This window comes from Dasypus novemcinctus, unplaced genomic scaffold (genome assembly GCF_030445035.2).
Source record: "Dasypus novemcinctus isolate mDasNov1 unplaced genomic scaffold, mDasNov1.1.hap2 scaffold_183, whole genome shotgun sequence".
Classification (NCBI taxonomy): Eukaryota; Metazoa; Chordata; class Mammalia; order Cingulata; family Dasypodidae; genus Dasypus; species Dasypus novemcinctus.
Window position 1 is genome coordinate 392,849 of NW_026688166.1, and position 23,058 is coordinate 415,906.

General features: G+C 47.7%; 1 pseudogene; it reads right to left on the bottom strand.

Moving 5' to 3' along the window:
* LOC131277613 (protein arginine N-methyltransferase 2-like) overlaps window positions 1-23,058 on the bottom strand; it is an 85,736-nt pseudogene that overhangs the window by 9,927 nt on the left and 52,751 nt on the right.

Consider the following 23,058-nt stretch of genomic DNA (forward strand, 5'->3'; position numbering starts at 1 on the left):
CTGCAAGACATGGGGGTTGGGGTCAGAAGACAGCCTGCCTCTGTCCAGAGGGTCTGCAGTCTCCTCCCTGGTGCCCCAGCCACTGTCCACTGACCACCACGTTTGAGGGGAATGAAAAGGCGGAGATGAGAAACCAGTGTGAATGAAGGACCATTTCCACAGGAGCTCCTGGGTTTAGAATCTTAAACACGCTGCACCCAAGCCAGCCTGCACACAAGGAAGCTAATCTCTGGCAGTCAGATGAAGACATACTCTTTCCTTTAAAAAGAATTTGGGGGAGCAGAGGTGGCTCAAGCAGTTGGTGCCTGCCTCCCACATGGGAGGTCCCAGGTTCGGTTCCCAGTGCCTCCTAAAGAAGATGAGCAGACACAAGTGACCAATGAGCAGGAAGCAGATGTAAACCAAGTGGGTGGGCACCCAGATGGCAGGTCCCGGGTTCAGTTCCTGGTGCCTCCTAAAGAAGAGCAGACAATACGCAGACAGGTGAGGGAGCCATTTTGGGGGTGGAGTGGGGGAAGTTAGTAAAGAAATTTTGTCCCTTGAAACATCTGCCTTCCAAAGAGTCTAGCAAACTCTAAAATTCTGTTTTTGTGCTTGACAATCAGGAATTACAGCAGAGTTTAGGAGAGTTGGAGCGAAGATGAAACATGCACCTGCGCAGCCCCAAGCATGACAGCTAATGCCACATGTCAGCGTGGTGGGTTATGGTGTCCAGCTGCTGGGGCCAGCAAGCTCTGGCCTGATGGTTACTGTGAGGGTATTTCATAGACGGATTTACACACCTGCATCTACAGTCAACAAAGGAGACTGCTGTCAGCGCTGAGGGGAGTCTCCTCATCCAATCAGGTGGAGGCCTTAAGCTAGAACTGAGGGTTTCAGAAGTCAGAGAGAAGAGTTTCTATCTGTAATTAAGCTAGCCAGTTTCTTCTGGGGAGTTCAACTTCACCTTCCTCTGAATTTCCAACAATGCAGCTAAATCTCAATTTATTAGAAACCCTAACACACCACACGTGCTCATCAAAAGGAGCCAAGGGGCACCCACGGGGGAAGCGGAAATCTCGCAGCCCACAGAGCCCGACTGCACCTGGGGCCTGGGCAGCCCAGCAAGCCCCCTGCACCTGCCCAGCGACCCACCATCACCCAGGCACCTACTTCTTCATTACAGGGATTTCCCTGGCCTGGAGAAATCCCTAAGCTCACACCTTTTGCCACACTTCCTGGCATGTTAACAGTGAAGGCAAACGTGTATCACGTTACACTCATCAGAGCTGTGCTTGCACAGCAGCCCAGACACAGACCACACTTACAGGTGGAATGGCCCGGTACTCAACACCAGCTGCGGCTTGTCTTCTTCCAGATTCTGGAATCTTACACTAAACCAGGCAGTAAATCCATGCAGAGTACCAGCTTTTTGATATCGAAGCACAATTCGCCTTTCATTGTCTGTGTTCAAATAAACGAATAAGAAAATAAACACCCATCTCATAAGCATGTGAAATGCCCAAGTCTAGTAAGTGTCCACTTGGTAAGATGCTTCTTCTGTATCAGTGTGTCCCTCGCTCACTGAACATTATACAAAACATACCACATCCTACTCTGAACTAAATAGCTGTGCTATTTCAGTAATTATGAAACACTGCAACATGCTAGTTAGCTGAGCACATGGAAATCCTACAAAATTTCCTCCTAAGGCAAGTACACAGGGGCAGGAGTGGGTGGGAAATGGGATTCCTCTGGAGTGACTGACGAGTTTAGGTAAGGGCTGGTGGTGATGGTCACACAACATTGTGAATGTAATTAACACCACTGAACCGTATACTTGAAAATGGTAAATAATTGTTAGGCTGTTTATACGCTACAACAGAAAAACCCACAGAAATGTACAACACAAAGCGTGTACCCTAATGTGAACCATGAACTGTCGTTAGTACAATAGTAATGTTGTTTCATCAGTTTTAACAAAGGTGCCACACTAAGGCAAATGTTAATGGTGGGGAAAACTGTAGAGGTCTGTAGGAACTCTGGACTCTGCAAAATTTTTCTGTAAACCTACAACTGCTCTAATAAAAAAAATCAAACCTTACATTGTAAATTCAAACACTGCAGATAATCAGAGAAGTTTTCAAGCATTTTAGGCCTTGTTTGCCTAACTCGATGTCTCCAAATATGTACAGAATACTTTCTATGCTCGGTACTTTGCATTAGGTAGAAAACAAGAGCTCCAGACTGGACCTCCACGAATCCAAAATTAACTGAAACCTAAAAAGTTCAGCTCACAGAAGAGAGCAGGAGTGGACTGGCTGCGTTAACCAGCTGTTCCTGGATCTGAGTAAACACCTCTGTCAGGGACGGACACTGCCCCCTGCCCCCCCAGTGCCCAGGTAAAGGGGGCTTCCTCTTGGACTCACAGCAGCGCCACCTTGTGGAAAAGGAAAGTAACTGAAAGAATTTTTAGAAAGAATTTGGTAGTACCTGTTTAGGATGCTCGGAGGGGATGGTCTGATGTGGGACGGGCTCCTGGGGAATGTCTGAATGCTCATTTTGCCAGACTGGGTTGTACCATTGGGTAGAGACCCAAGTAGTGAGAGTGGGGGTGGACCCACATCCTGGGGAGGACTAATGCCATCAAATAGAGGGAACTGTATCTCTCGAGAGAAAGGGTGGCTCCCAGGGCATTAGGGCAGTTGAGCAAGTCAGGCCCTAAACACTGTTGCAAGTATCTCTGGACATGGCTCCTCAGGAAATGGAGGTTGGCTGTCACTGCGGGCCCCAAGGAGAGGGGAAAATGGATGTTGAATGGATGGAACCAAGGTAAATGTGGGGTAAGAGAGGAGTTTCGCGAGAGTACACAAGGATGGATATAAAACATGTAATATTACACCAAAAACATATAGGGGATGAAAGACTAATAATGTAAACCATAATGTAAAACATAGGATAAGTAAAAATTTAGAAAACTGTATATCCTAAAGTATGGACCACAATGTAAGCACAGATGTCACCTTGTTTGAAAGCTATTGTCTCAGAGTCTGTACATCAGTTTAATATGATATGAATAAGTTACAAGAATATCGCTGTGGAAGGGAAAAGGTTTTATGGTAGATGTGTGGGAGTACTGTATATTGTATATATGAATTACTGTGATCTAGTGCTCTTGTGAAGAGAAGCTCAATAATTAGGAAAAAAGAAAAGAAAAAGATAGGATGTAGAATTTTTCCAAATCAATACGTATTCTATATCTAACCTTTAAACCCATTGCTATATTCCATTTTACTACTAAGGGATCCTGACATTATATTGGGCTTCACTTTTCAGGAAGCTTTGGATCACAGAGTGGTTCAACAATGGCAGCAGAGGAATACTGATATAGGATGCTATTGACAGAGCTATACAGGGCATATGTCCAGGGTGCATGGTAATGTTTGGATATACTCATAGTGGCAACAATTAAAAACTACAGCTGGGGGGTACTGGGTTCCTGGCCGGGGGTGCTCTGTCATGGTCCCTAGGGGAGCAGCGGCAGTCCCCCAGGTGCAACGGTAAGGACCAGGAAGGAATGAGGGTCCAACAGTGAGCCCATGATACTAATGACTATGCTTGTGAGCCTATATGCCTGCAATAAAAACAAGGCCTAGAGCAGCACTGTGCCTAGGAGTTTCCTCCTGACAGCCTTCATGTTACTCAAATGTGGCCAGTCTCAAAGCCAAACTCAGCATGTAAATGCAATGCCTTCCCCCCAGCGTGGGACATGACACCCGGGGATGAGCCTCCCTGGCACCGAGGGATCACTACCAAGTACCAACTGATGATGCAACTAGAAAATGACCTTGAATTAAAGGTTCAACACGGACCGGCAGAATATCCCTGTCTACATATAATAACAGGAGTTAAAAATGCTGTTTGACCTAAATTAAGGGGGAAATGGAAAGGACAAATGAGTTTATATGGCTATGAGTCTCTAAAAAAGAGTCTGGTGGATGTCAGAAGAATTGCCCTTATGCACACATGAGCAGAGTCTCAGAGACAGATAAAGTAGATACAACCCCAGGTATTGGTTCTTTTGAGGGCTAAAGAGACCCACATGTTCTAGGGTCAGCTCCTACACTTTGATTTACTGGACTTACCCCACTCAGCTAACATGGAGTTGAAGAATGTCAACCACCACACCATGGAGCCTAGAGTGCCTACAACTGAAAGCAGGAGGATTGCATCCAGTATCCATGTGGAATCTGAGCCTCCTCTTGATATAGATGTGCAATGGACACAACCAATCCAAGGTCCACAGAGAAAAGGTGGCATTGGTGTGGGAAAAATGGCCATGGTGGCTGATGGGTATGGGGAATGGGAGGAAGAGATGAGATGTGGAGGCATTTTTGGGACTTGGAGTTGTCCTGGGTGGTGCTTCAGGGACAATTACTGGACATTGTAAATCCTCCCAGGGCCCACTGGATGGAACGTGGGAGAGTATGGGCTATGATGTGGACCATTGACCATGAGGTGCAGAGATGCCCAGAGACATACTTACCAAATGCAATGGATGTGTCATGATGATGGGAGTGTTGCTGGGGGGGGAGTGGTGGGGTGGGGGGGTTGAATGGGACCTCATATTTTTTTAATGTAATATTTTTACAAAATGAATAAAATAAAATTTAAAAAAAAGAAAAGACTTGAAAATTTATTTCAAATTCCATGATGAAACTGAAGATAAGTAATTTGAATCTGAAGATGCTGAGAATATTAAACTTACAGTCCGAAAATAATTGAGGATGCTGAAATGAGTATCTATAAAGAAAATGTAAAAAATATATAAAAACAGAAAATCAGAATAAACTATAACAGAAAAATGACTGAAAAAAAAATCAATGCTAAAAAGTTTCTATATTCATATATATAATGGTAAATCACACATGCCCCAACATTCCCCTGTAGGTACCACTCTCAGGTTTATAGGCTTTGCTTACTTAAGAAAAACAAAACAAAACAGAAACAGTTCACCTTTTTCTCACCTCTAGATCAGAGATTTGCACAGTTCTCAAGTCCAGCTGTAATATAGTACATGGTTCAGAGAGGCAGTCTTCTGGTTTCAAAATGTGATTATACTTGGGCTTTGAAAAAAACTCCTTAATTGCTAAAGATCTGGGAAGAGGTCACAATCATTACAACGAGCATCTTAGGCTCTGAAACGTAAATACTTAGCGTGTTTTTTTCTTCCAAGTAAGCAGGAAGCCTGATTCCCTGAACAGCAGGACTGTGGGGCTGGGGGCTGTGAGGGGCCCCTCCCTCCCTCACTGCTGGAGGACTGAGCCTGTCGAGGAACTGGGCCACCCCCTTTCCTGTCGTATTTGCGAGGATCTCCACACAGACGTATAACCTCCGAGAAACGGGGATGCCGTGCAGTTTCTTTAGTTTCACAACTGTTTCCTATTTCAAATGATCTTCCATGGCTCTTCTCTTCACAGCTAACAGAAAGGATATTCCTGTTCTAGGTTACGCTACAATAAATCAAAAGAGCTGAAGCTGCCCATTGGAGACTGAATCTTTTGAAATATCTGTGCTGTGGCTACATAAATTAATCCCAGAAACAGACAGCCGAGACTCACAGCCCTCGGCGCTCCCATTTTGTTTACTGTACCACATGCTTACCAGAAAGTAATTCATTATTTACCACAGGAACATTTCCAAAAGGAAGCATACTGATAACTTAAAATAGCAAATAAAAGCAAACATTTTACTAAAGCTTCCATTATACACAGGTATTTTTTTTTCCTTTCTGAGTGATTTATTTTATTTTTTTTATTGACTTTGTAATAATATTACATTAAAAATATATATATATGAGGTCCCATTCAACCCCACCACCCCCACCCCACCTCTCCCCCCCCCTCCCAGCAACACTCATTCCCATCATCATGACACATCCATTGCATTTGGCAAGTACATCTTTGGGCACCTCTGCACCTCATGGTCAATGGTCCACATCATGGCCCATACTCTCCCCCATTCCATCCAGTGGGCCCTGTGAGGATTTACAATGTCCGGTGATTGCCCCTGAAGCACCATCCAGGGCAGCTCCATGTCCCAAAGACGCCTTCACCTCTCATCTCTTCCTGCCTTTCCCCATACCCATCAGCCATCATGTCTACTTTTCCCAATCCAATGCCACCTTTTCTATGTGGACATTGGATTGGTTGTGTCCATTGCACCTCTATGTCAAGAGGAGGCTCAGATTCCACATGGATGCTGGATGCAATCCTCCCACTTTCAGTTGTAATCACTCAAGGCTCCATGGTGTGGTGGTTGTCCTTCTTCAACTCCATCTTAGCTGAGTGTGGTGAGCCCAATAAATCAGATTGTAGGTGCTGGAGTCTGTTGAGGCTCAGGACCTGGCTATCACATTTTGAGTTATACTTTTTCTGATGGTAAAGTAATTGTGCATTTGTAGGAAATTTGGATAACAGAAAAATACAAAGAAAAAAACAAAATCCATTACCTTAGCATTTTGACAGTTATTCATTCTCCTCCTCCTATAGATAAATACTTTTTGGGTATAGAAAATAGGAACCAAACTGCATAAAGGTGTGAGTCCTGCCACTTTTACTTTTAAAAACAGCTGCAGTATTCTATCAACTGGGTTACAATATCTTCCGCTTCCTGAAAAGAGCCCCTCGCTTCTGCTCTCACTGGCTTGTGCACACCCCACTTCTAAAGGCCTCAGACAAGGCAGGCTGTGAATGCCCAGCAGCAGCTCCCGAGGTCCTCAGCACTTCTGCAGCTGCGCAAGCACGGAATGTATTTTACTGTACTTTTTGCTCATCTGATGGGCAAAAATGACATTGATTTTAATTTGCATTTTAATTACTAATGACCTTGTGTTTTGTAACTATTCACTGGTAATTTTATTTTTGTGTGTGGCTTGCCTGGACTTTGAACTTACTCATACTTTCATTTTAATATTCACCTTTTTCTAATTGACTGTCAGCAAGTAACTTTCTCTAATTAGTTACTGCCTTTTAGAGTTGTGTTTTCACTCATTTCTGACACAGATGTCAGTTTTTATGTCGCCTGTTTGGGTTTTGTTTCTACTCCTGATTTCCTCTCCACCCTTATAAGATCTGCACCCACCTCTCTTATAACTGTCATTGCTGTTTTAATAACAAAAAAAAAAAAAAATCCTAAAACCCATGCAGAATTAAATTTTAATGTATGCTGTGAGGTAAGAAAAGAATTCTTTCCCAAAGAGCTAACCCAGTTGTCCCAGGACAACCTGCCATCTTCCCTCATCCCCTCCTGGTCGTACCAGCACCTTTTCCCCTGTCCATCCTCACCTTCTATCCCAAACTCCTGTAACTTTATAAGATATTTTAACCTGGTAGCACTGTCCTTCCCAAACACTTCCCGGTCATTCTCACCCCTCCTTTCCTTCTGGATGAGCACAGCATCTTTGTAGGATACCTTTCTCCACAATCCTTTGGTATTTTGGGTGAGATTGCAATGATTGCCTGGGGAGCACCTCACATAGTTACTATTTCTTCTTTACATTTTTTAACGAGTCAAGAGGCCCAGAGCCTCCCACCCAGGCTCATCCCACCCGACCTCGCCACAGGCACTGACGCCCCTCAGCATCTCCAGGGCTCTCTGGGTTCCTCCTGAGTTTCCACAGCAACCCCCGGAAGGGCCCTGCTCGTGCCACCGTCCTTCCCAGACCAGCCTTCCAGAAAACCATCTACGTTAATGGGAATCTGAAGCTCAGCTGTGCAGTGGTCTACGTCAAAAACCCAAACCTCGACCGTGACTCTTTCGGAGCACTGTTTTCTTTGTAGAATGCCAGGATTGATGCTACCAGCACATTTTCTGGTTCTCAACAAAAAATGCTTCCCTCTTACCTGGAGCAGCACCTGATTTAGAGGCCACGGGTATTTTAAAGGCCTCATCTTTAAACATGTCCTTATTTTTCCCATTCTTATTGGGAATTCCAGGAACAATAAACATCCTAGAATGAAAGACTTTCCACGCCCATCCCAGCTGCTGCAGGTTTAAAGGCACCAAGGGGCGGGGGGACGGGACCACCCGGGACAGGACTGACAGGGTGGGAAGGAGGCACGGGGGCTTGGCGGGCTCCGCAGGGGGCTCGGCGGGCTCCGCAGGGGACTCAGGGGCTCCATGAGGGGCTCAGGGGCTCCGCGGGGGGCTCCGCGGGGGACTCAGGGGCTCCACAGGGGGCTCGGCAGGCTCCGCGGGGGTCTCGGGGGTCTCCGCGGGGGGTTCAGGTCTCCGCGGGGCCTGGGGCCACGGGGTGCAGGTGCTCGCCTCCCCCACGGAGGAAGGCGGCCCCGCCCGTGCCCACTCACTTGAGGGCGCTGAGGTCGAACTCGTAGGCGTTGTCCCAGAAGAGCACCTTGCTGGGTAGTCCCTGTCGGCTCGGCGCTGCAGGGCACCAGGTGCAGCGCGGCCATGGTGGGCCAGATGACCCCGTCCTCCTTGAGCCACCGTCCCGGGCGAACAGGATGGACTCGATCATGAACTCAAACTGTGGAGACAGTGAAGACCGGCGTGAGAGCGCTGCTCACACACCCCAGGACCAGATGCTGTCACCACTGGCCTTGGGTTTTAACTGTTAAAGTAAATTTGGTTTGGGTTGCTCAGGATTCTCCCAGCGCAGGGGCAGCCTCACGTGGCATCTGAGCAGGCCCCCTTCCCTGGACGCCTTCCTCTTCCTCCCTGGTCCCCTGGGCCCACCCAAGTCCACTACAGTGTGGGGAGGGGTCTCCTAAAGCACACAGGGGCTCCCCCCTCCCCGCTGTGGGAACGCCCGGGGCCCTTTGGCAGCTTCTCTGTGAGCTCGGGATGCCCACGACCTCGGTGTGGCACTCCTGGCTGCCCCCTCGCTAGGACGGTGCCAGCAACACAGAGAGCGGCTCTGCAGGTGTGGGGCCCCCGCAGGGACCCGGGCCCAGCTCGGGAGGGCCACGCTGAGAGGGGAGGGCCATGCTGGGGAGGGCCACGCTGAGAGGGGAGGGCCACACTGAGTGGGGAGGGCCACGCTGGGGAGGGCCATGCTCAGAAGGCCACACTGAGTGGGGAGGGCCACGCTGAGAGGGGAGGGCCATGCTGGGGAGGGCCACGCTGGGGGGGCCACACTGGGGAGGGTCACACTGGGGAGGGCCACGCTCAGAGGGCCACACTGACAGGGGAGGGCCACACTGAGAGGGCCACGCTGAGTGGGGAGGGCCACACTGGGGAGGGCCATGCTCAGAAGGCCACACTTAGTGGGGAGGGCCACGCTCAGAGGGCCACACTGAGTGGGGAGGGCCACGCTGAGGAGGGCCACGCTCAGAAGGCCAGCACTTGGTATAAAGCTGTCGTCCCTTCTCACGATACAGACACAAAATAAAGTCAAATTTTGTGAGATTTTACACGTGTGTGTGTCCTTGCAATGGGACAATGGAGACAGTGTGAGCAGACATATGCAGCGTGTGTGTTCTCCCATTCTGCTGAGCACTGGCAGAATCCTGGGGCCCAAGTGGGCACAGCTGAGTGTCGGGCGCCGGCAGCTCTGCTGAATCGCAGAGATGACGAGGGCGCCCTAGGAAACAGGTCCAAGAGCCCTGTGCCCTTCCCTCCGTGTTGCTACCCATGTCAGCCAACCCCCATGCACAGTGCACAGGACAGGCAGCTGGGCAGCCCGTGGCCCCTCACCCCTCAGTGAGCTAAGGGCGGGAGTGTCCGTGGATGGTGAGATACAATCAGTCGAGTTAGCTTTGTGTTCTGCTAAGAACAAAATAAGTACGCATGTACAAACAACGAAATAGAAACCGAGCAAATTTCAGAGGTTCCACATTCACTTTAAATGTTCTTATATTTGCATTTTAAGCTGGCATTGCACAATATAAAGATGAATGGTAAAACTCACATCAACCATTTACGGTTTTTTTTTTTTTTTTACTTAGAACAGCATTAATTAGCAAATAAAAAGTACCATGACAAGTTGAGAGATGGCAGAAGAAAAGTCTAGAAAGTGCCTTTTTCCCACTTTCTGAGAGACTTTGCCCTTTCATTCTGCGATGAGCCCACCCCGTCTGCAGCTGCCTCTCCCCTGCAGGGCCGTGGTCTGGCGAAGAGGATGCCTGAGGGGGGGCCCTGGGGCTCATGGAGCTCCCGGAGGGCACCTCTCACAGGAGAGGACCCGGGGGGGGGCCGCCAGGATGTGGGTCGGAAACAGCAGGGGTGTTGTTGCTTTCAGATAGCTTCAAACAGGGTTTTTAAAATTTGAAGTATATCATTCATACATGAGCATACAAGTGTATAGTGAAAGCTGTGAACTTATAAAACAAAAACGCATAACTTCATCCAGGGCTCCCATGCATCACCCACACCACACCTTGCATTGTTGTGAAATATTTGTTACCTACTATGAAAGAGCATCATCAACATATTACTACTAACTATAGTCCATATTTTACTTTGGTGTATTTTCCTCCAACCCATCTAATTATTAACATCCTGTATCAAGCAGGTTTTATTATAGAAGTAATACATGTTCAGTGTGGAAATTTTAGAAAATGGAGAAAAGCACCAAAAAAATAAGAATCACTGATAAACCCAGGACCCAGAGAGAACCACTATTATTCTGGGATTTACCACCAAGTATTTCTTTTCAGGCATAGACACAAATGTACACACACAGGAAAAGTATATACGTGTAATTTTTATTTTTATTCTTTATCACCCTAGTATAAAAGTGACCTTCTTTGGTCTATGGTCTATGAATTTTATTAGCTCCATCACCCCAGAAATGTCATGCTGCCCCTTTGCAATCACCCCCCCCCCCCCAGGGAAAGCACTCATCCATTCTTGGTCCCTAAACCTTCACCTTTTCAAGAATGTTATCTAAATGTAGCCTTTTGAGACGGAATTCTTTTATTCAGCAAGAGGCTCTGAGATCATCCAAGCTGTTTGCTTCTTTTTATTGCTGAGCAGTATTCCAGGGTGTGGCTGACTCCCAGCTCATTTATCCGTGCACACTGGGCTTGTTTCCAGTTTTGGCAATTACAAATAGAGCTGCTATAAACATTCATGTACAGGTAGCCACGTGATCACATAAGCTTGAATTTCCCTGGGATAAACGCTCAGGAGTGGTGAGTGTGTGCATGACTTTATCAGAAACTGCCACGCGTTTCCCAGTGGCTGCATCATTCCATGATCCCATCAGCAATGAATGTTTTAGCTGCTCCTCACCCCTGCCAGCACTTGGTCTTGACAGCAGTTCTGAAAACCTGAGCCATTCCAGTAGGCATGTGACAGTACCTCACTGTGGTTTTGAGCTGCATTGCCTGGTGGCTAACAATGCTGAGCATCCTTTCACGGGCTTATCTGCCACCTGGATATCCACTTGTGTTGAGAGCCTGTTTAACAATGAGCCAGTTTCCAGTGAGCTTGCTTGCTCTCTTCCTACTGAGTCTTGAGATTTCTTTGTATTTTCTGATAGTCCTTTATCAGATATGTGATCCCCCCCCACCAATCTTCACCTGTCTTTTTGTGATATTAACAGCATCTTTCACAAAGCAGACATTTCAGGGAAACGGACTTTGGCCCAGTGGTTAGGGCCTCTGTCTACCATATGGGAGGTCCGCGGTTCAAACCCCGGGCCTCCTTGACCCGTGTGGAGCTGGCCCATGCGCAGTGCTAATGCGCGCAAGGAGTGCCGTGCCACGCAAGGGTGTCCCCCACGTGGGGAAGCCCCACGCGCAAGGAGTGCGCCCATGAGGAAAGCCGCCCAGCGTGAAAGAAAGTGCAGCGTGCCGAGGAATGGCGCCGCCCACACTTCCCGTGCCGCTGACGACAACAGAAGCGGATAAAAGAAAACAAGACGCAGCAAATAGACACCAAGAACAGACAACCAGGGGAGGGGGGGAAATTAAATAAATAAATAAATCTTTAAAAAAAAAAAAAAGCAGACATTTCAAATTTTAATGAAGTCCTATTTACCTACTGAGGGATGAAACGGGGTCCCTGTTATGGGACGAGCGGGGTCCCTGTTGCGGGATGAGTGGGGTCCCGTTGTGGGATGAGAGGGGTCCCTGGTGTGGGGAAGAAAGCCTCGTACGGCCGCTGAGGCTTCCCTTGGGGGCTCCGAAGGCGTGGAAGGCGCACGACCCAGGAAGAAGTCACGGAGACAGGCTGATGGCACAAGTCTGGTTTATTGCAGAAGGGGATGCAGATTTATAGGATTGGGGAGTGGTGTGGCGGGTTCTGATTGGCTAGGGCAAATGCTGTTTCCATATAAGGCAATGTTCTGGCATTGGGCTAGTGATTGGCCAGTAGAGTATGTGCTAACTCTTGATAGGCTGACACTGTTACTAAGCTGATAGGTGGTTGTAAGCTGTTGCTGGGCAAACAGCGTACTAAGAGATTAGGTTTAAGGGAGGGGGGAGGGGAAGTGAGAGCTGGGCTAGGCGGGAGATAGGAAGGGGGAGGGCGGTGCCGGCTAGCCGTTAGCAGCAAAGGCCTAGTCAGGCGTGGTCACCTTGTCTAGGCCCAGTGGGCAGAGGCGGTGTCACCTCTTGCCGCACTGTTTGCCACTGAGGCAAGCCGGGTGCCCCTCCTCCCACACCTACTCTTTCCTTATGAACTGTGCTTTTGGAGTCATGTCTAAAAAATCTTTGCCTAGTCCTAGATAACGGAAATTTTCTTCTAAAATGGTATAGTTTTAACACTTTATACACATAGATGTATGAAATATTTTGAATTAATTTTTTATAAGGTATGAGGTTTATATTTGGATTTATTTTGCATATGGGTTGCCAATAGTGCCAATGTTATCTGTTGAATACCCTTTTGTACCTTTGTTAAAAAGCAACTAGTCATTATCTGCATGGACCAATCTCTCCATTCTGTTTATTGACTTACATGTATATCCCTTCACCAACAGTACACTTTCTTGATTACTGCTTTACATGAAGTTTAAAATCTATAGTGTAACTCCCCCAAGTTTATTCTTCTTTTAAGATATTGTATCAGCTATTTCTAGTTCCTTTACTTTCCACATACATTTTTGAATTAGCTTGTCTATATCCACAAAAAATTGCCCTGCTGGGATTTTGATGGGAATTGCATTATATCTATATCAGGAGTAATACATCTTCACTAGATTGAGATTCCCAATCCATTTACTTAAGTAGTCTGTGATTTTTTTCATTAGCACTTTTAGTTTCAGCATACAAAATGCATGTTTTGTTAGATTTTTTCTTCTTTAGGAGGTACCAGGGATTGAACCTGGGACCCTGTACATATGAAGCAGGCACTCAACCACTGAACTATACCTGCGCTGCTGTTCTGTTAGATTTATACTTACATATTATTTCCTTTTATTATATACACAATATAATATATACTACACATAACATATACAGATAAGACGATTTCTGTACATTACCCTTGCATTCTGTGACTGTGCTAAACTCAGGTATTAGTTCTTTGGGATTTTCTATACAGACAGTTGTGCTGCTGTCTGTGAATATGAAGCTTTCCTTCTTTGTTTCAATCTCCACTCCTTTCACTTATGATTTCCAGCACAAGGCTGAACAGGAGAGGAAGAGTGGCCTTCCTTGCCTTGTTCCCCATCTGTAGCAGTTTGATATTATTGATGAAGTCCAAAAAGAAATAATGGATTATGTTTGTAAACTGATCATTTCCTCTGGGCATATAAGATTATATTGGATTCAGAGGTCTACTTGATTAAGTAATTAGGTAAACCTCTGTGCAAGTAGGATGTTGAGTCCCCGCCCCTTGGTGGGTGAGGACTCACAGATAAAAGACAGGGCAAAGGACAAAGTTGGGGGACTTTTAATGTTGGGAGTTTTGATATTGGAATTTGATGCTCAAGTCTTAAGCTGGGGCCCCAAGGAAAGAGACAGGGCCATTTGCCTGATAGTCTACAGCTGACCTTGTGGAGAGAGGCAAAGCCTAGAGGGCCTCATAGTCTACAGCTGACCTTGTGGAGAAAACAGAGGAGCTGAGCCCAGAGGAACCCAGTAAGCCTGAACCCTGGCAGACATGAGCAGACATCTTGCTCCAACACGTGGCAATAGACTTTGGTGAGGGGAAGTAACTTATGCTTTATGGCCTGGTATCTATCTGTAAGCTCCAGCCCCAAATAAATACCCTTTATAAAAACCAACCAATTTCTGGTATTTTGCATCAGCACCCCTTTGGCTGACTAATACAGAATTTGGCACCACACCACACCATAGTGGAACACTTGTTACAGATTATGAGATGATATCATCAGGCTATTACCAGGTCCATAGCATACATTTAGCAGACTTTTTCCATACTCTCTTATTTTCAACACAGGACATCTTTGACATAGATGCATGAACATTACATTATTACTGTTAACCACAGTACATAGGTCACCCCAGCTGTATTTTTCCCACATTCCCAACACCCTGCAACAGTGATGTACATTTGCTCTAGCTCACAAAGGACACTCTTGCATCTGTACCATCAATCACAATTCTCATCCACCTCTTGGTATACTGTACTATTCAGTTCCTAGATTATTCTCTAGCATTCTGTCAACTGGCATTTACATACCTAGACTACCATTTTCAGCCACATCCCCATTTATAAACCAGCTGTTACTCACTATAATATATTACCACCCACTCTATACATTTCCACACTGTTACAGTAAAGTTAATTAAAACTTCTATACACATTAAACATCAGTAGACCATCTCAGTTCTCCTATTTCCTTTAAGAATCCACCATCTACCACCAGGTCTTAAAGATATTTTCCTACATTTTCTTCTAGAAGCTTTATGGTTCTTGCTTTTATATTTAGTTTTTTTTTTTTTCCTCATTTTCAGTTTTTGTATAAGGTGTGAGATAGGGTCCTCTTTCCTTCTTTTGGCTATGGATATCCAGTTCTCTCAGCACCATTTGTTGAATGGACTGTTCTCCATGAGCTGGGTGGGCCCACCCATTTTTGACAGGCTTGTAAAAAATCACTTGACCCTAGATGTGAGGGTCTGTTTCTGAACCAACAATTTGGTTCCACTGGTCTATGTGTCTTGTGTTTATGCCAATACCATGCTGTTTTTACCATTGTAGCTAGGTAATATGATTTAAAATCTGGAAGTAGGGGGGCTCTTTCATGGTCCCTAAAGGAACGGCAACAATCCCCCAAGTGCAACGGCAAGGACCAAGAAAGAAGGAAGGTCCAACAATGAGCCCTTGATGCTGGTGACTATGCTTGTAGGCCTGTGCACCTGAGATAAGAACGGGGCCTGGAGCTGCGGGGTGCCTGGGAGTTGCCTCCCAGAGACTCCTCTGGGAGCCTCTGTGTTGCTCAGGTGTGGCTGGTCTCAAGGCCAAGCTCGGCGTGTAGATGTGTTGCCTACCCCCCGCCAAGCATTGGACATGGCTCCCGGGGATGGGCCTCCCTGGTGCCAAGGGATTACTGCCAAGTGCCAGCTGATGATGTGGCTAGAAAATGACCTTGAATAAAGGGGTCAACTAGGACCAGCAGAATATCTCGGTCTGCATGTAATACTAGGAGTTAAAAATGCTTTTTGACCTGAATGGAAGGGGGAAATGGAAAGGACAAATGAGTTTATGTGGCTATGGGTCTCCAGAAGAGCTGGGAGGTTATCAGAGGGGTTGCCCTTGTGCACGCCTCAGCAGAGTCCCAGAGACAGATGGAGTGGATACAGCCCCCAGGTGTTGGTTCTTCTGGAGGCTGCAGAGACCCACAGGCACAGGATGGAGTTCAGTGCCATGTCAGTTGGCCCTACTTTGGAGTTAGTGTTTCTGTGTGGTAGAGCTGGACTCAGATGGAATCTTTGTTCACAAGCCTCTCCTGTTACTTTTACTGGAGCTGTGTTTGGTGCTGGGGTTTGGTGTGTGCCCAGGGGACCTAGATCTCTGGACTGACCGTGTGGTAGCCAGGCCCTGGGCCTCAACAGACTTGCAACTCCTAGACTCTGGTGTTTTGGACTTACCCCACTCAGCTTACATGGAGGTGGAGAGGGTCAACCACCACACCATGGAGCCAAGAGTGCCTACAACTGAAGGCAGGAGAGTTGCGTCCAGCATCCATGGGAATCTAGGCCCCCTCTTGATATAGATGTGGAGTGGACACAAACATTCTAGGGTCCAGAGGATGGAGGAATGGAGTGTGAATTGGAGTGGACTTACTGATGTTCTGTTCATGAACTATTGTGATTGGTAGTCGAAAAAGGTGTAGCATTGGTGTGGAGAGGGTGGCCATGGTGGCTGCTGGGGGTGGGGAGTGGAAGAGATGTGATGTGGGTGCATTTTTGGGGGTTGGAGTTGTCCTGGGTGGTGCTGCAGGGACAGTTGCTGGGCATTGTGTGTCTTCTCATGGTCCGCTGGGTGGACTGTGGGAGGGTGTGGGCTGTGGTGTGGGCCATTGGCCATGGGGTGCAGCGGTGCTCAGGGATGTGTTCGCCAGGTGCAGTGGGTGTCTCATTATGATGGAGGAGGTTGTTGTTGTGAGGAGGGGGGGTAAGGGGGGTATATGGGGACCTCATATATTTTTAATGTAACATTGGGGAAATAAAGACAAAAAAATCTGGAAGTGAGAGTACTTCAACTTCGTATTTCCTTTTTAAGATGTTTCTCACTATTCATGACCCTTTACTCTTCCAAATAAATTGGATAGTCTTGATTTCCATTTATTTAAAAAAATCCTGATGGAATTTTAATCAGGATTTCACTGAAGTTGTATATCAATTTGAGTAGAATTGGCATTGTAATATTTAGTCTTCCAATCTGTGAGCATGGAATGTTCTTCCAATTACTAAGGTCTTTTTAAATATCTTTTAACAATGAGTTGTAGTTTTCTGAATACAAGTGCTTTACATCATTGGTTAAGTTTATTCCTAAATATCTGGGTTTTATCTGTCAGATTTTATTTTCACCACTCTTTTGACACTTCAAGTTACTTTTATTGGTATAATCTTCATTTCCAGACTCTCTTCCAAGCCTCTCTCTTGTTTTTTCTTTTCGGGCTGTAGCACACCCTTTAGTATTTCCTGCAGATTTGGTCTCCTGGTTATAAATTCTCTCGGTTTCTGTTTATCTGTAAATAGTCTACATTCACCCTCATTTTTGAAAGACAGTCTTGCTGGATATAAGATTCTTGGCTGGCAGTTCTTCTCTTGCAGTATCTTAAATGTATCATACCACTATTGTCTTGTCTCCTTGGTTTCTGATGAGAAATTGGCGCTTAATCATATTGGGTATACCTTATATGTTATGCACTGCTTTTATCTTGCAGCTCTCAGAATTCTGTGTTTGGCATTTGACATTCTGATTAGTATGTGTCTCAGAGTTGGTCTATTCAGATTTATTTGGAAGGGAGTATGTTATGCTTCTTGGACATGGATATTCATGTCCTTCAACAGGGTTGGGAAATTTTCTACCATTATTTCTTCAAATATTCCTTCTGTCCCTTTTCCCTTCTCCTTCTGGGACACCCATGACACATATGTTTGCACGTCACTTACTGTCATTTAGCTCCCTAAGACCTTGTTCAATTTTTTCCATTCTTTTCTTCATTTATTCTTTTGTATGTTCACTTTTAAGGCCATTTCTTCAAGCTCACCAGTCCTTTCTTCTGCCTCCTTAAACTTATTATATGATTCCAGTGTATTTTTTTTTTAATTTCTCTCCCCTTCCCCCCTCCAGCCCCAGTTGTCTGTTCTCTGTGTCTATTTGCTGCGTGTTCTTCTTTGTCCACTTCTGTTGTTGTCAGCGGCATGGAAATCTGTGTCTCTTTTTGTTGTGTCATCTTGCTGCACCAGCTCTCCGTGTGTGTGGCACCATCCTGAGTAGGCTGTACTTCCTTTTGCACTGGGCGGCTCTCCTTATGGGGCACACTCCTTGAGTGTGGGGCTCCCCTATGCGGGGGACACCCTTGAGTGGCATGACACTCCTTGTGTGCATCAGCACTGCGCATGGGCCAGCTGCACACAGGTCAAGGAGGCCCACAGTTTGAACCGCTGACCTCCCATGTGGTAGCGGACACCCTAACCACTGGTCCAAGTCCACTTCCCTACCAGTGTATTTTTAATTTCATTTATTGTACCTTTCATTCTCATATGATCTGATATTTTTCTATGTATGCTTTCAAATTCTTTTTTGTGCTCATCCAATGTCTTAATACCCTTAGTCTCTTTAGCATCTCATTGAATTTGTTAAGGAGATTTGTTTGAACATCTTTGATTAGTTGTCTCAACTCCTTAATGTCATCTGCAAGTATATCTTGTTCCTTTACCTGGGCCATAGCTTCCTGTTTCTTGGTGTAGACTGTCATTTTTTGTGGGTGTGTTGGCATCTGGTTTACTAGAGTATTTATTCTGGGCACAGTTTCTCTCTTTAATTTAGGGCTTTCTTGCCCTTTCTCCCTTGCTGGTTGTATAGTAGGAACAGAGGATGTAGTTGGTGCTGTAAGCTGTGGAGGCTCAGGCTGCTCTCATTGCCCAAGGGACCAATGAAGCCATCTCTCAACTTTTTCCTTTGCCCGGGGTAGGGACAGAGTCACAGCTGTGTGGAATAATCCAAGTCATGCAGGCCTAGACTGTTGTTGCCCAGAGAGACTGAATGAGGCTTCCTGCCCCTGTCTCCCCTGCCTGGGGTGGGGATGGAGCTGCAGGGGTGAGCAGCAATCTATGCAGTGTGGGTTCCAGATGACTGCAGTTGCCCCAGTAGACTTCCGATTTTCAGTCTGTGCCAGACAAAGGTACCTGCAGTTACCTGGATGGGCTGGTGCAGGTCCTGCAACTTCCTCCCTGACAAGAGGTAGGGCTGAAGCCTAGGCTAGGGCTGCAGGCTGGTCTGGGTGAAAGAAACTGGTCCCTACTGTCATTGTGATTTCTGTCAGCCAGGCTTCGCCTCAAGCTAGGGACAGAGTCACTGTGGCAGCTACCAGCCTCTTTCTGACTTGAACAGGTCCAAGCTTTAGCTGCTCTTGTGGTTATACTTTAGCCTGCTGAACTTAATAATCAGTATCTGATTATTAGTCTCTTCCTCCCCCATTTTTGGGAAGTGGAGCTTCTATTTCGAGTCACAGAATAGCTCCCAAGTTAACTTGTGCCACAAGTGGAGGATGGGCTCTGCTCACGAATCTTCTCTGCAGATGGGCAGTCTCCTCCTTCCAGTCCTTCAGAGATGTTGCAGGATGTTCTTCTGGTCTCCTGGAGGCCCCCAAACAGGTGCTTTAGGTAGCTCTGGGTGGTTACTAACTGCCTGCAGGACAAGCTGCTCCTTACTCTGCTGTCATCTTGCTGGATGTTGGATTCCTTTTTTATTTTTTTCTCTTAATACCCATTTGGAGTTTATTTTAGCATACAGTGTAAAGAAGGATCTAACTAATTACTCCAAAATAATCATTGTTTCGACACCACTTTTGAAGGATTATACATCTTTTCCTCCTGTCTGGAAATCTCTCCTCCTCACTCATTAAATGCAAATGTCTGAGGGTTTATTTCTAGATTTTCTGTTCTGCCTCACTGTCTGATTTAGTACTGCATGTTGGCAGTGGAGCAGGAAGAAGAGCCAGGAAGGACTTGGGGACCTGTGAGGAGAGCAGATGGAGGGAATGCTGAAGAGTGGGGGTGCTCCCGGAGAAGGGGAGCAGGTCCAGGGGAAGGACGTGGGGAGAGGAAACTGCCCACTGCCACCTCAGGGATCCTGCTCTCAGCATGCAAACGCAGCAAAGAAGCCTGATACTGCCCCAGCAGGTCCCTGCTCCCAGGAGCCCAGATCACATCTTGTCCTCCTGCCCCCTGCATATTCCCCTGCTCTGCCGCCTCAACTCCACTCACCCTTCACACAGCTACCTGCCCAATGCCCCAGGTAAGCCACCTCCCTGCAGGACCTCTGCCCTGTGCAGTGTCAGGACCAGAGAAGAACTCTCCACCTGCATGCCTAACACATATCACAAACAACCTGCTTAAGACGGAACGCTTGACATCCAGCCACCCCACAGCTCACCATCCTGCTCCCTTTCTCTCACACCTAGACCCAGTCCACCAGGAAATCCTCCCCAGACCTGGCCCTTCCTCTGCTTTGCCCCAGACTACACCACCATCTCATCTCACCTTCACTCCAACCTGCCTGGTCTCCCTGGCTCCCTCATCATACTCCGAATCATCCTTCTCAACAGTCCACCAAATCACCTGCCAAGGGCTTTCCACCTACCTGAAACGAAACCAGAGGCCCCGACCCAGCCCACGAGCCCACAGATGAACCCCCACAAACAGCCGCGTCCCCAGGCCTCTGCACGTGCTGTTGTGACCCCAGGTTGGGTCCTCTGACCTGCACTGGCGAGAGCCACAGGCCTCCCTCCACCCCGCGACTGCTTTCCCTCTTTCTCAGCCGAGCACTACACTGTTAGTTAGCAGGCCTGCTGACCAGCTGCTTGACTGCTCTAGAATGTGAGTGCCAGGGAGGCAGGGCCTGTCCCTGTTTTTTTCATGGCTATGCCCAGCAGAATAATGTCTAGCATACACTAAGTGCTCAAAAACCACCTGGAAAACAAATGAATGAAAAGTCAATCTACCCAGCTACCTAAGCCAGTTCCCCGACCCCCAGGCTCACATCCCCTTCCCCTGGGCCACTCCCCCAGGCCAGCCCCAGGATGTCTCCCTCTAAGGAGACTGAGTGGCCTGGCCCTGCCCACTCATGCCCACTGGCATCCAGGTCCTCCCAACATAATCCGATCATATACTCCATCATCTAAGTCCTGGAGGGCTTCTTGGCTGCATGCCAGGCAAGTGCCAAGTCCCGGGGACATAGCACTCCCCACGGGTTGCCCCTTGCCCACCTCACCAAACACCCTCCTTCCCCCCACCCAGCCCAGGAACAGGCCTGTCCCTCTGCAGCCAGGCTCACTGCCTGCCTAATGGACCCCGTCCCCACTGCCAGCTCCAGGGGTGCCCAACAGGTAATTCTGGAGGGGACACGGCGTGCCCACTGACACCAGCCTTTTGCTCCCCTGCTGTCCTGGGAGCCCACAGTATCACCAATCAACCTAGGCCCATCATGGGCACTTTGTCTTGAAACAGAACTTCAACATGGCTGAAGGTCCACTGTCATTTGCTACCATTTCCCCCATCTTAACAATCTACTAGAAGCTATCTGCTCAATATGTAAATGGGCTCTCTGCTGGAAACAGCTGCCCTGTTCCTCTCACCTTCATCCAGATATTAACTTTCTGGACTTCAGATGAGGGTGTTTCACTAAAAACCTCATGTCCCAAGACGCCAAGCCGAGGAGAGGTTACAGACGGAGCTCACAGGGGCACACAAACATCTGTATGGGCAGAGCCCGGCCACTGTCCGCATCCATGCGGGGTAAAGAAACACTCAAAGGAGGGCCAAGCCATAAAGCTGGCCTCACAAACGGTGGTCTAGGCTTTCTAGGAGGAGAGGTGCCCAGACTGTGGGGAGGACAAAGCCTGCTTCGCTCAGAAACAGCCTGCGCAGGCACACCCAGGAATGACATTCAGGGTTTCTCAAAGGAAAACTATTTTACATAAATCACTCATGAAAAAGTCACCTCAACTCTGATTTAGATTTCCCATAAAGGCACTTTTTTCCACTCAGTTAAAAATTCAAGACACTAAATGCAGTGTTCACACAAGAAATTCACTACATTTCATCTTAGGAAAAAAAATAAAGTTAGTAATGATTTGTGAAGATCTCTGAGATACTCATGTTTAGAAACCAAGTGAAATCCAGCCCTCTACGGGCTCCTTACACCACCTCCACAGCCCCCCACACTCCTCCCCCCACCCCGGGCCCTTCCCCCCAGCCCTTCTCCCCCCACCTTGGCCCCCACCCCGCGCGCCCCCCAGGCCCTTACCAGCAGGCAGGTGCCCATCCACTCTGACACCAGCACGTCCACCTTCTCGAGCAGCACCACATCCTCCACCTTCTGCTGGAACACGGTGATGGTGTCGGCGAAGCCGTTCTGCACGACCAGCCGCCCCGTGTGCTGGGCCATCTCGCTGGCCTCCACGGCGTACACCTGCACGCGGGCAGAGGCACCCTCAGCCAGGCAGCGACCCCAGCTGCGACCCAGGCCTGCGTCAACTCAGGCAGCAGCACCAGAACAAGCACCGACGACACCTGGAAACCAGGAAAGATGTGGGCGGGGACAGCTCCTGGGAAGGCTCGTGCCATGGGAGCCACCTCTCCTCCCTCCTTCCCCCACAGTAGGAAGTCCACCTGACCCACGGCCTAATCGCCTCAGCCCGCCTGCCGGGGCTGCGTGAGGCTGGGGCCTGCTGGGAGCTTCCTGCCTGGGGGTGGCACCCCATCCAGCCACGCCAGAAAAGAGGTCGGGGGCCAGCGTGCTCCATGGAGTGTGGAGGCGGTCAGCACTCTGGGGCCTGGACGTGCTGACGCACAGCAGGGCAACTCCCACCCAGAGCCGGCGCCTGTGCCCTGTATTTAGCTGAAATAAACGTCTCATAGAGAACATCCCATCGTGGCCACCAGCCGGTCTGCTGCACGGATGCACAACTCCAAGGGTCCCAACAGGGAAGCACCAAGCTCAGAACCTTCCGAGGCAGCGCTCTGGCCCCTGCCCGCCCCGCTCCTACTCACTGCTTTTGGCTCTGTGTGATGTGCACAGAAGAGGTTGATAATCCCAGTGCCGCAGCCAACGTCCAAGATCACTTTATCTTTCAGGGATTCTTTACTCTGCAGGATAACGTTGCACTATTTAGTTGTGTGCAGCTGGTCTGCCAACATTTCCAAGTGAAGTTTCTAGAGAAAATGAGACATTTAGAATTATTGCCATTTGTCTAGAATGAAAGAGGTCCCACAACTTAACAAGAAAATCAACCCAATTTAAAAATGGGCAAAAGACTTGAACAGACAGTTTTCCGAAGAGGAGATACAAATAGCCAAAAGGCACATTGAAAGATGCTCAACATCACTAACTAAGAGGGAAATGCAGATCAAAACTAAAATGAAATGTCATTTCACGCCTTATAGAACAGCCATGACAAAGACAGAAAAC